The following is a 10926-nucleotide window of genomic DNA, read 5'->3' on the forward strand; positions in this document are numbered from 1 at the left end:
ATGGTCTCCATCTCCTTTTGATGTTGTTATTCCTCTTGCTTCCTTTCCTCTTCTTTGGTGGAAAACTCCTCCATGCCTCGTTCAATCTGATTAGTCTTTGCGGCTAGCTCCTTCATGTTGCATGATCAAGAGTTTATACTCCCTCTGCATTTTTACCAACTCCTCATTCTCATCTTGCAGCCGCTGCCTCCAGCTTTCCTCCTTGTCATCCTTAGCCTTTAGCTCCTCTTTGAGATCAAAGATCTCCTTTTGTTGCATGGCTATCTGTTGGGTCTTTTCAAGCTGAAAAGCAGCTACCGACTCTTTTTTCGCAACTAACTTGACCACAGCTATCTTCTTCTCCTCTTTAGCTTTCTCTAGTTGTGAGAGCAATTCAACAACGTATTCATCATAGTTAGCTAGTGGCATCATCGTTGTGTGGATCGGAGTGGTTGAGGCCTCCACTTTTTGGTGTTTTGGATGTTGTCTAGATTCGGCGTCTATGGCTGCCCTCTTCTGCCCCATGGTTGTGGTTTCCATGCTCTTCCCTTGGGCTAATTCTTTATTGATGAAATATTGCATCCAGGCTACAAAGTTTAGATGTTGGCACTAGTGGGGATGCTTGGGGTGAGGGTGGCTACTTTAGTGGTAGGCACCAAGAGGGTCGGGATAGGATGGATGGGGGATTTACCCTTGCATTCAGTGATGGCTGGCGGTATGATCTCTGGCAGTTGAGTGCTTGAGCTTGGCCCCTCCTCCCTGAGCGGGCTCAGAGCTCCTAGGTCATATGCCCTGCTTTGTTGCTCTATAGACCAACGTGTGGCTTCGTCCATATCTTTCTCCTCCTTCCTTCTCAGCTTCTCCCCTTCCTTAATAGCCCTTCTCTCCCTCTCTTCTTCTACTTTCCTAGATTCTTCCTCCAATTTATCTGCTTCTTCTTTTTTTAAATTCTTCCTCTCTTTGGCCTCCTGTTTTGACACCTTCTTGGCTTCCTTGGCTTCTTCCTTCGACTTTTCTGCTTCCTGTTTCTTCTTATTTTCCCTCTCTTTCACCTCTTTGAGGGATTCTCTTTTTGCTCTCTCTAAGTCCTCCTCCTTTTTGCGGCCTTCGTCCTACTTCTTCTTTTGTGTCGTCCTCTTCTTAGGTTTCTTTGCTTGCTTTTTGCTTGACTGTTCCTTTTGTTTTCCCCTTCTTCGTCACTTTTGGTCCTGTCACTAAACAACTCTTGGTCCTGGTGAGGGGGTGATCTGTCAGGTGTTTCTCCTTCTCCTTCCTTTGCATCCTGTGCCTCTTTTACTGCCTCCTAGATGAGGCAATCAAAACACTTCCATAGCTGATGAAAGAGGCTTTTGATGAGGCTTTCTTCCTCTCAGTGCTTTTGGAGGCTGGGGAATCCCAACTTGCCGGCTTACTCACCAAGGCTAGTGCTTTTGCTGCCTGGTCTATGGTCTTGTGCACATAGCCATTCTAGTCAACCTCATCCAGGGTGCGAGCTTCCACGTTCTCCAGCACAGGCACGCTAATCCAATGCATGAGGGAATTGTAGTGCTGTTTGGCTAGAGAACAGTGAGTGCACCAGTTTTGCCTACATGTGGGCTTGAGCATCAAGGATATCCTAGATGTTGATGCCGTCGTTGGTTAGCACCTCTTCCCTCTTCATCTTAAGCATGGCATAGATATCTCTTTTCTACTTTTTCTCCACCTTAGGCTCTAACCCCAGTGCCTTCTCCACCAAGGTTGGGTTCAAGGGTACCTGATGGACCTAAAAACGGGCCGGCACTGGCTCATGCACTAGCCGGACCTCGTCACTATGCACAAGACAACCCCTCAGCCTCGCGGCCAGGAGCGTCTATCAAAATCTCTGCCTTCCTAAACATTGCGTTTGTAATACGTTGTAGTCCAACTGATCCTAACCCAATATTACTCCTCAGAGGGAGTCCCTTTCACATAGCCAAATAGCTCGAATCACACACACATGGGGTTCCTCCTACGGCTGAATGCCGTCAACCCTCTGCGACTCTCCTACACCTCGGGGATTGGCCCCTCGATGCGTCGCTCAACATTTAGACATTTCGCACAAACGTCGCTCAAGGTACCAAATAAACGTGTCCAGGAATGTACCATTGTCCTTACTTGATTTCCCCTTTAGGATCGATCCCACGACTAGCCTATAGCATGGGTATCTCACTGCCTCTCAACGTAGGTCATATCCAAAACCAATTGCAATGCATGTCCAGGAGCTGATCACTGATACTTTTAAAGTCTTTTCATGCTCTATGCATTTGGTGGATGTCTAGTGCTCAAACATTTAGCAAAACAGTATCGTGCACAAGTACAAATCATTCTTTCATGCTTTTCTTTCTAACCGCTTTGTGCTTCGTTGCATGGGCTTAGCACCGAGGTGATCCTCGTGCTACTAAGCTCTTAATCTTAATTATCACCCGTCCTAAATGCTATGTATAGAAATCAGCAACTTTCCCATCACTTCACACGGCATTTAGACATATTTCAACTTCTCTACCCTTCCCCGTTTAAGTATTACATCATTGGATAGGTTTATAGGGTATTTTGACATCATTTTATGTGGAAAAAACAGAAAAAAAACACACTAGAACAAGAAGGTGGGGTTGAACTGAGGCAAATCCTCATGCTTCAGTCCCCACAAACATTCACAAACATTGTTCTTATTTATCCTTATTTTTCGGAACCCAAAATATATTTTTCCCCTATTTTTTAGGGTTTTTCCACCATTTTCTTGTATTTTCTCTTATTTTTTTCCATTATTTAATTGCTGAAAATTAAGAACAGGTTATGGGCTGTGGCCCTTAGTTCCTTCTTGCAGAAAAAATGAAAGTTTAGTTGATGTTCCTATTCACTTCCCCCTTTTTATGCCAGAACCCATCATTTTCCCTTGATTTTTCATGTTTTTTGTGTTTTAGCATATTATTTTGAACCACAAGATGCATATTTTTCTGATTTTTTGATCATGACCAGCAAGAACTCATAGAAAACAGTATCATGAACAATTTTTATCCCACTTGAATAGCATTTCATCCATCAAAAACCATAAAAGCTCAAATTTCCTTTGAAAATTTTAAATTACCGCTTATTTGCGTGTTTCGGGTTTCATGTCCATGGCTGTAGATTTGGAAATCAGCAGCACTTCATGTCCAGCACAATCACCAATCACCATTTCCAACCCGTGGAGCAATCCGATCCATGCCGGACAAGCCTCCATCATTCTTTCTTCTTCCTTCTTCTCCCCACATGAACTTGCCTTTAGAAGAGAGAGAGGGAGGAGAGAGAAAGACTAGAATCAAAGATTTCCAAAGAGGGCATCATTCGACGGGCGAAGGGCGGCGATAGAGTCAGCATACAGAGGGTAGGCAAGGGCCATTGTCAAATGGGGGGGTTGTGTGCAGGCTGAAGATTGCCTCCTCCTCTCCCTAGCGCATTTTTTGGCGCCTGTTGATGGCGCCTTCTTCTCCCTCATCCCATGTTTTTTTTCATGCATCTCTTGTCAAGTGGCATAAAATGTTGGGCTCCCAAGAGTCACTTACTCATTTGGGCCAAATTTTGTCCACCTCTTCGTATCTTGACCGGTTTCTTGGCCATTTCCCCGTCCGGACTCGGAATCGAGCTCTGAAAAATCCTGGGCGTCCGGCTTAGCATCCCGCATTGGCCAGTAGCTCATGTCAACCCGCACGACTGTCTGAAAAATTATGAAAAATCAACAAGTGTCGCTCGGGCGCCTTTAAAGCACTTTGGCGCTTAAAATCGTCCTAGATCGAGCCGCCGCCTTTGACATTGAATATTTTTCCCTTGATATTCATAATTTTTAGCTATTTTTAAGCACTTCCCGTCACCTAAATTCCGCTCTCATTGGCGACCACGGGATAGGGCGACTCAGCCCGTCGAATCCACGAACATATCTGCATATAAACAACCAAAGAAGCATCAAACTGATACAAAACAATTATCATCATAAAACTCAGCACAATGCTCCCCCTACCCCTGACAGAACCAAGGCATAATATCCACAAGGAGTAGGCCTAGCATCATTTAATAGAAGATCCGAAGCGAGTCACTAACCAGCTGCTCCAACACAGCCAAACTGAAAAGAAATGTCAAAGAGGTTGCCCTAAATGGTAGTCTGAACTACTGACCAACTAAAGACAACACAACTAGGAACTCCTACAAGGCGAGGACTCCTATAGCCTAAGCAAAGAATATTTTCTTTCAGTACATTTCTTCTTTTAGGATTTGTATTGGATGAACATACTTGGGCATGTAAAAAGGAGGGAGCTGAGCGTAGTGACCCAAGGAGAACAGGGCATCGGCCTCAGGACCTGTCTCGGCACCCAATAACCTACCAAGCCCTCGCAAGGCGACACTTAATCCTTTTCTAACGCTCACTTTGATTTTCGCTCCACCCTTCCTTGTTTTGGTATTATTTATCCAGCAAGAAGCCACCCCTAGGAAGACAAGGTATCGGCCCTGGGTCTGACTCGTCCCCAGGAACCTACCAGGCCTTCGCAAGGCAATGAGCAACTGCTTATATATTTTCATTTCTTTTCTTTTCTTTGATAGGGGTTAGAACCCCTTTTTACACACCTTCGTATTGATATTCATCTTTTAGGATATTCAGGATGTCTTGATATCGTCATTATTATCTTTTGGCAGGCTGCTCTAACTGCCTCACTACTAACAAGAACTCCTAGAACGCTGCCTAGCAGGCTAGCAGAACAGAGCCACTAGGGCTTCCTTCGAAAACAGGTCTTTCAATGTCTAACAATGTCGTCGCAGGAGGCAATGACTACTCCGACCTCCCTCAAACATACTTAGCCTAAACCTGGGACTTCATGCCTTGGTTGCCGGTCCCCAACAAAAAGTATCCCCTCAACAAGTACAAATACACATATAACAGGAAAGAAAGGTACTCGTAAAGGAGAGGTATCACCTGGATTGGCCACAAGAAGCTTCCATCGCAGCAAAGGCTCCTCCAGGCTTCATCAAATTCCACAAAACACGAAATCTGTCCATCACAACACTAAAACAAAAACCCAATGAAAACGCACCTGCACTAGACAGGGAAATGGCCCTCTTGGCCTAACGAAATCAGACATGACTTTGCTACAAAACTGTATCGGCCCTCTTGGCCTAATGAAATCAAACAATACTATGTAAAACATCCACCTGGAAACAACCATGATAGACATCAAAGCATACTATTCCCAGGGGAACAGGGCTTGTAGCCCTAAACTAGGTGCAGTAGATTATGACCTATCCCTCCTGCGTATATCGCAAGAGGTGTTCGCATCACATGTCATCTAACCAATCTGTGGGTCCAAGATAATAAAGGCAGATGAGTCTCGCTTACCCTCTGCATCACCCAAATCAACCATCGTCTGCCAAAGAGGGCATGTTCAGAAAGCATACCCCACAAACGACCAGGTCCTGTCTCACCATTAATAGATATATCGGGACAAGGCCCACAATTAAAGAAGAGGTCCTCTTCATACGCAAGATTAGCCAAGGAATCAGCAAACTGATTCCAATTCCGTGGAATCAGCTGAAAAGACACTCTATCAAATTCGTCTAGCAGGGCTATGGCAGTATGATGGTACATACAAAGGATGGGGTTTCGTACCATGTACGTCCCATTGAGTTGATTTAAAACCAACTGAGAGTCCCCTTTCACCAATAACTTGCGGATACCACCCTTCTTCGCAATATTCAAACCCATAATCAGGGCTTTGTATTCTGCCATATTATTGGTAAAATTCACCCCGAGATAAGCAGCTAACTTCATGACAATGCGTCGTCGGGGGTCTCGGATGACAACTCCTACACTTCCTTTTTTACATGCACCCCTGGACGCCCCATCAAAGTACAAGGTGTACGTCCATAAAGGGTTTACATATCCCGCCATCCTGAACTCTACTCGTAATTATGATAATTGAAATTCAGCATATTCAACGGGTGAACTGTAGGCTCCATCCCTCCATCATCATTGAATTCAACAGGGATGCTCGTCAAAATTTGTAGGCAGTGATGGCAGAAGACCTTGATTTCCCAAATGAATGTCCCGCCTTCTTGCTCAATCACCTTGTATCCTTTGCTCCACCAAATGAGCTTCCCCTGATGATACCTCTGTTCTAAATATGGGTGTTCTAAATAAGGGATCAGACGACCCATCAACCTCTATCACGATTTCCTTGCAGATGTTTGATCGATCTTGCCTAGACCTGCAAGGCAGTCATAGCATTAGTGCAATCAGAAGTAATAAGGTTTAATCTTATTAAGATTAACCTTATTTTTAAATTCTATCCCCTCAAGGTCAGCTAACAACACTGTAGATTTATTCTTTCCTATCCTAACGATCTTATAAGGCCCATCCCATTTGGGTTCTAGCTTGCCTGGGAATAATTCACGTCGTGCGTCATAATACAGAACAAGCTGTCCTTTCTTGAAGGTGTATTTCTTGGCTTTGAGGTCGTTTAGCTTCTTCATTCGGCGCTTCGCCACTTCTTGGTGCAATAAGCTCTGCAACTTAAGCTCATCTAAATGTGCCAGTGTCGTCAAGCGCTCAAAAAGTGCGTCTTCATCGCTCAAAGAATGATTGATGGCAAACCGAATAGTCGGCAGCTCAATTTCTAGAGGCAAGACACACTCCTCCCCATATACTAACTTGAATGAGGTATGGCCAGTGGCTCGTTTGAAGGTCGTATTATAAGCCCACACTGCCACGTATAACTTTTTATCCCAATCCCGTTTCTTTTCCGACACGATTTTGGACAGGATGCCCACAAGCTGGTTGTTGGTACTTTCAACCTGACCATTGGCTTGCGGATTATATGGGGTTGTCTTGTTATGCTTGATTTGCCACATCTCTGTCAAACCTTTAATCACCTTATTCAGGAAATGGGTTCCGCGGTCCGACACTAATTCTTTCGGTGGACCAAACCGGCATATTATCTGCTCTAAAAGGAAACTAGCAGTTTCTTTAGCATCATCTTTCCTTGTTGCACGTGCTTCTGACCACTTTGTGAAGTAGTCAGTTGCTACAATGATGTATCTCTTTTGTGTAGTCGACGACGGAGTAATAGGACCCACAAAGTCTATTCCCCACTTCTCAAATGGAAGTATCGCCATAATAGGGGTGAGTGGTCGCTTCCTATTCTCTCGACTATCATGTCGTTGGCAAATATCGCATCGCTTAACATACGCAAACGCATCCTGGAAGATGGCAGGCCACCAATAACCTGCTCTTAAAGCCTTCTGTGCTGTAAGCCGTCCAGCAAAATGGCCACCGCAAGCAGAATCATGGCACTCTTCCAAAATGAATGGCACCTCGTCAGGCATCACACACCGGCAATAGATGTCATCAACCCCTTGCCGATATAATGTACCTGCGATCAATGCAAACTTTAACGCTTGCTGCTTAATTTTCCTTTTCTCAGCCTTAGATAATTCGGATCCCGCCTCTCCCATTGATAAATAATGTGTTATTGCAGCATACCAGGAGGGAATAGATGCCGTATCTATTTTAAATAACAACTCCATGTCACTACCTTCAGCCACAGATTCTTTCGGTTCCCCAAAGTCCACAAGACATTCCACGATGCCTTGCAACCTTGGTGGCTTACTCTTGATTTCATAATTAAATTCCTGCAAAGTGATCAACCACTTTGCTAGACGATCAGGCGGCTGTAACTTATTCATCAATAATCGAAGTCCCTCCGCCTTCGTATAAAGCACGACTTTCTCATAGAGAATATAATGCCTAAATTTCTTGGTCCCAAAGACCATCGCTAGACACAGCTTCTCCATGTAGGTGTAATTGATTTCGGATACCCCCAGCTTCCGACTAGCAAAAGCAATCGGGTGGTACCACTTCTCTTCCCAAATTTGGGCTAAACAGCAGCTGATACTATACATCGTGGCTGCTGAAAAGATATAAAACACCTCACCTCTTTTAGGTGCTTTTAAAACGGGCGCTCTTGCTAGCTCTTGTTTCACATCCTCGAATGCTACCTTACAAGGGTCACCCCATACAAACGAACAGCTAAAGGACAATAAATTTGTAAGTGGCAACGCTCTTTCTGCCAAGGCGTTTATGAATCTACGATAGTAACCAACCGAAGACAGAAAGCTATGAACCTCCTTCGGAGTGCGTGGTGGACCCATGGCAACTATAACTTTGACCTTCTCAGGGTCTGTCGCAATTCCTACCGAACTGACCACATGACCCAGCAACAGCCCATAAGGTACTCCAAAAACACACTTCCGTGGGTTTAAGGCGATGCAAAATTGTCTACAGCGCTCAAAGCATTTTCTTAGAATGATCAACTGCCTTCCTCTCACGGTGGCAGCCCCTAAATCATCAATAAACACCTTCAACTCTTCAGGGGATATGTCACCGAATGTCTTATCTGCTGTTCGTTGCCACGAACTAGGCGCATTGCATAAACCAAAGGCCATCACATGGTACGCAAAAGTACCAAATACAGTGATGAAAGTTGTTTTCAACTTGTCCTCTTCTGTAATTGCCATTTGGTTATATCCTGCAAAGCAATCCATAAACGAATATATCTCCCTACCCGCTAATTGATCCAAAATCTGGTCAATAAATGGTAACGGGTAATAGTCCTTAACTGTGTGCTTATTCAGCTCCCTAAAGTCTACACATAAACGGATCTGATTATTCTTCTTCTTTCTAATCACAACTGGCGAACACCATTCCGTGTGTTGCACAGGAAAAATCAAACCCGCTTTTCGAAGCTTCTGTAACTCTTCAAACAGGCCGTCCCTCAATTCGAAAGGCATACGCCTTACTTTCTGTCGTACAGGACGACTGCCCTCTTTCAACGGAATTGTATGAACAACAAGGCTAGGAGGAATGCCTCTCAACTCATCATAACTCCAGGCAAAGATATCACGGAATTCCTGGATCAAGGCCACATAGTCCTCCCTTTCTGCTGTGCTGAGCATAGAGCCTAATTTGATTGGCCACGAATCATCAAGCGTACCAAGGTCTAGCTCGATAACATCTGCATCCCTTATACGATCTTGGGTCTCTATGGGCTCGTTCAAAGTGATCTGATAGATGTCCTCTGTGGTGGATCCTTCTTTGGACTCATCACTCGATGATGTCTCACTGGCAGATAAATCTTCTAATGTCTCCAATTCTGTAGAAGATAGAGGAGCTCTCTCACTCTCCGGGGACTCAGGATAAGCATCAACCACCACACGCTGGGCACCTCTGCCGAATATCAGTCGACCGGTAGGTATATCTACTTGGCAGTCCGCTTGCAAGATCCAAGGTCGTCCAAGTAATACTTGGTAACTTGGCCACCCTGCAAAACGAATCACCCTAAAGTCCAACATGCATTCTACATTTGCAACAGTGACATGGACCTTAGTAATGCAGCCTTCCGGCTGTCTCAAACTGTCATCTGCCATTCTGAGAATTGTGGAGGTATCTTTCTGGATTGCAAGACCCAACCTTTCCATCAGTTCAGAACTCATAATGTTGACCGATGATCCCGTGTCGACAATAGCATAATCTACTAATATCCCATCGACATAGGCTGCAACCCTTGGGCAATGCTTCTCAGCATGCTCGAACCAGTCATCACCAACTCGCGCAATACCCAAAGGTTCTACAATATACCCGGTACATAGGATCTTTCTAAATTCCTTGCGTACTCCTGGGGAAAGCTTAATAAGCTGTAAGAGGTTCACATCCGGCTTGACTTCGCAAAGAGAGCTCGCCAAATCGAATTCATGATAGTTCGATAGAGCTCGCTTTTCACGCCAAACCATCCGCTCTTTAGGTTGCTGAACCGGCTTTATTGCCTCTTTCTTAACTTTCACCTTCTTCTTTGGTGGTTCCTTATCGGCTTTACTCTCTACGGGCTTCAAAGGTCCCCCTTCTAGGGCAGGATCCAAAACTTGCGTTCCTTTGTCGCCTTGTTTAGGGTTCCCGTCGACAGGCTTATCCATGTCGGCTTCTCTACCCTTTTTACCTCTTGTAAGGACAGCTCGTAGATTAGAGGTTTCAGCATTATTAATGCGTACAGCCTCAATCAAACTAACCCCACTACCACTTGGTAGCTCCTCCACTGTAGTCTTTGGTCGTTGAAGTATTTGTTTAGGCCCATTTTCTGGCTGGGAATCATTTCCTTGGGCACGATGATTGACAGGCCCTGGTTGCCGACTTCCTCGCTGGAGGGAACTGATCTTACTCCAGCAAGTAGCTGCTAAATGGCCAGATTTTCCACAAATGTCGCACTTAACATTTGGGCAATTCCGTGGATAGTGCTGCCCGCCACACCATTTGCAACTAAACCTCGACGGTGCACCCTCCTCCGGGTATCTACTTCCTATCAAATTTTGTTGTTTTTTAAGGAAGTTGACATCAACGGCTATTTGTCGATACTGCTCCGTAATCATGTCGGTATAATGCTTCATCATGTCCTTAACCTCGCCAAGAACATTGGAAGAACTCGACTCATAGCCTTGGTCATTACCATGTCGTTCAATCGGCCTAACAATTCGATTAGGCACAGGCTGTTGAACTACAGGCATGGTGTTAGAATTGACCCCCTGGCCTCCACTACTTGGAGCCATTTGACTGCCCGTAGGCATCGACATGCTAGGGGGAGCTGGTAATAAAGGGACATTCTGCATCATGTTCCCTCTCCCACTAGGATTAGCCATCGCTATCCCTTGACCACTACTGCCATTGGTCATTGCCACATTGTTTCCCAATACTAAACCCATGTTCGAATTGCCTCTAGAAGCATAGGCTGCTTGTAGTCGGGATTCCACCTCTTGTGCTCGTGTAATGGCAGTATCTATATCCCCCAAGGGGACACTACTCAACTGCAATTGGATATTAAAATCCAAACCATGTAGGAAATATTGCAATTGGGCAGCTGC

The sequence above is a fragment of the Lygodium microphyllum genome, chromosome 12, assembly GCF_053477565.2.
Source record: "Lygodium microphyllum isolate KBCC chromosome 12, Lygodium_microphyllum_v1.1.10, whole genome shotgun sequence".
NCBI classification, from domain to species: Eukaryota; Viridiplantae; Streptophyta; class Polypodiopsida; order Schizaeales; family Lygodiaceae; genus Lygodium; species Lygodium microphyllum.